Source organism: Alosa sapidissima, chromosome 19 (assembly GCF_018492685.1).
Source record: "Alosa sapidissima isolate fAloSap1 chromosome 19, fAloSap1.pri, whole genome shotgun sequence".
NCBI lineage: Eukaryota > Metazoa > Chordata > Actinopteri > Clupeiformes > Clupeidae > Alosa > Alosa sapidissima.
The window spans coordinates 1048349-1051677 of NC_055975.1; the positions used below are offsets into that span (position 1 = coordinate 1048349).

The window sequence follows — 3329 nt, forward strand, 5'->3', positions numbered from 1 at the left end:
ACACCTGCCATAGGATTCTAATTGCTTAACGGCCGTATTGTGATGTCATAATCATAATGTTAAGTCAATGGGGAAATTTTGATTAGTTTTTAATTAATAGTTTAAAAAGTATAAAAGTTACAAAGCTGAAAAATACATAGCACCCATGTCCTAAGTAAGACCTACGTAACATAGTTTGAATGAAGTTTCTACGTTAAACGGTTAAAGCTGCATTAAGTGCGTTAGAAGAAGAATAAGAATCAGAAGAATAAGAAGCCTAGGAAGAACAGTACAGTGCATTTTCATGCACTGTAATAAGAAGCCTAGGAAGAACAGTACAGTGCATTTTCATGCACTGTAATAAGAAGAAGCCTAGGAAGAACAGTACAGTGCATTTCCATGCACTGTAATAAATAGCAAGAAGCTGAGTTTACATGATTATATGTATTTCTTTTTTGGTCTGCTTGAAAGTGCAGGTATTCTAAGATACTTTTATTGTGGTATAGTCATCTCCTAGGTGATGGGTTTGTTTTTCACTCTCGAGACTCCACTTGAATGAAATTGATTAGACATTACTGATAATCCTCTTAAGAAAATTAATACTAACTTTATCTAACTCTAATCTAACTTTTTCTAAATCTATTGATCGTATTGAATCATCTTACCTTTCCTTATACCTATTTTTCTACTGATTGTTGAAGACCTGTGTTGTTTGAACCTCGAACTCCGGTGAGTTAAAATACTTCGCTAGCATTCTGCTAGCAAGTGATTAGCACCGTTAGCTGATAGTGCATTCAAGTCAATAGGATGATTAGCATGCTAGAAAACTGAGCTAACTAATTAAAAACCAATCGGAGATGCTTTTACTTTATTGTTCTTTTAAGTGCTGCTATTGTAATAATATTGTCTTTAAGTATGTTTTTGAGTAATAGAGAAGTTGTTAATGAATATATTGAATTACATGATTTTAAATATATGATCGTTGGTAGTAACGAACTCCTAAGAGATAGGAGACGTTAGTATTAGAATGTTTAGAGGAGCACGCACAGTAGTAGCCTGTGTGTGTGTGAGTGAGAACGGCACCTCTTCTCTGTCATTACCAGCGACGCTAACGTCATAGTTTGTGCCTAGCTAAGTTAATAGGACTTAATTGAACTGGAATTGTAGTTCAATTGGAATTTAATGATATCTTACGACTTTGATATTGAATATATATCCTTAATTGTATTCTCAAACTGCTGTATGCAGATTGGTTTTTTATGTACACTGGAACACTGGATGGCGAGTCAGTCCCCTTGGATCGATTGAACTGTTCTACCCTTTCATACTGGATAACCAACCCCTTGAACTGCCCTTTCATACTGGATAACCAACCCCTTGGATCTGTTCCCTGGATACAGATAAGCCTTCACACATACACTGACATTGTACACTCACACCACCTTACCCGGGTATTTCTTTTCTTTTGGACATTTGAGTTTTTAACTATTGATTTGATACTTTGCATTTTTAAGAGCTCTTTTATTATTTTATAGGGGTTTGTATTTATTTACTATTTATTTTCTATTTACTAATATTTCCTCTTCTTTTCTCATAGAGAAAAGATATTCTTGCATTTAATAAACCTGCATTATTTATTTATAACATTTTACATACTGGTGTCCTTGTCAATTTACTCCCCCCTTAATGCCGAATCTAGAACTGGCCTAAACTTAACAGTAACTCATAGAAGCACCTCCTTTTACTTTAAAGTGCAATTTATTATTAAGTAGAGTAGAGGGGTGCTACATTACGTTTTTAGCTTTTTTTAAATTACGAAACTAGACACTCTAACACACCTTATATGTGATTTTGGGAACTCTTTGATGAATGGAAATGAAATATATGACGATCGAAAACTCACGAAAACGCACAATCTGGACATTTTATCATAACTCGGTTGCCGCTTTGGGTCGAATCAGTGACGCATGCACGTCAGGTCAAAACCAGGCCATTTTCGTGGGTCTATCACTTGGTGGCAGTCTCGCCAGGTCTAGCTGATCACTTCCCGGAAAGTTTACAGGCAACACTTCATATTTCATGAAAGACGTTATATCTCCATTTCTAGAAAAAACAGCGATTTTGATGAAAACTAGCCACTGTTTAGCTTGGAATTTCTCAGGAACAGAGGCTTGTTGAAATACACGGTTTGCACCCACTGAGGAATCTCGATGGGCAATCTCAGAGATTTGCTCATAAAGCAATATAACAATGACTTTCCTGAAAAGGTTTATGAGGAAAAAAGAGAGATGTCTGTTGAGGATAAAAGATTCATGGACTTGACGACAAAAGCCTCACTTGTTAAAGGGACACCAGGCAACGTTTTCGTGTTAATTACTCATCTTCGTAAGTCGGTATATGGTTAAATGACTCAATACAGGGCGAAGGATTACACATTGAACCACTCTTGAACTCCTCCAGATGGCTACATAGCCCAAGCTTCTTGTCAAGGAAGGAGAGTAAGTGGCCTGAAATGCCAGAAGATCTCGGCCACATTCCTCTGAATGATGCAGAGGTAAGGAAAGAAATCACTGCAAACTGCCTTAATCTGCAACTTAATGCAACCACCAACCTCATTCAGTTCTATTCTTCATGGAATAAACTTCAAAGAGCTGTAGCATGGCTGCTGAAACTCAGACATCTCCTTCTGCTTCGACGTCAGAAAGGCAAGGTCCTTAGCATGGCCTCCAAAGCCAAAGATGACCGACAAAGCTTCACTGTGGAGGACCTGGATGAAGCAGAGAGATCAATCATTCGCTATGAGCAGCAGTGCTACTTTGATTCAGAGCTGACACTCTTGAGAATGGGCAAACCAGTCAAAGCCAACAGCTCCATATGGAAACTGGATCCAGTCCTTGACAAGGTCATCCTGAGGATCGGAGGTAGGATAAGTCAAGCATCCATGCCGGTGAGTCTGAAGAATCCTATCCTCCTTCCCAAGAACTCACACATATCCAAATTGATCCTGCGTGACATCCATCAACAAGTTGGACACTCGGGAAGGAATCATATGCTTTCAAAGCTCAGACAGAAATTCTGGCTAGCCTCTCCTAACTCTTCTGCTAGAAGTGTAATAAAATCTTGTGTCTTTTGCAGAAGATTGCAGGTCAAAGTCGGAGAACAGAAAATGGCGGACCTGCCAGAGGATCGAGTCACTCCTGACCTACCACCCTTCTCACACGTGGGTATTGATTACTTTGCACCTATTTTGGACCAGCGATTGGTTTGTAAGAACTCTCCTTTTGTTCCTTTTGGATGTTTATGGACTTTTGTGTTGGTTTCCTGAAGATTTCCTGGGAATGCCGCCTGTG

At 38.6% G+C, this 3329-nt stretch overlaps 1 long non-coding RNA gene across 1 annotated transcript; it reads left to right on the plus strand.

Annotated features, from left to right (window-relative positions):
- The first annotated feature begins 509 nt into the window (after positions 1-509).
- Positions 510-1630, plus strand: LOC121693279. Its single transcript, XR_006025451.1, has 2 exons — positions 510-708; positions 1228-1630. It is a non-coding gene; the product is annotated as an uncharacterized LOC121693279 (long non-coding RNA).
- The last annotated feature ends 1699 nt before the right edge of the window (positions 1631-3329 follow it).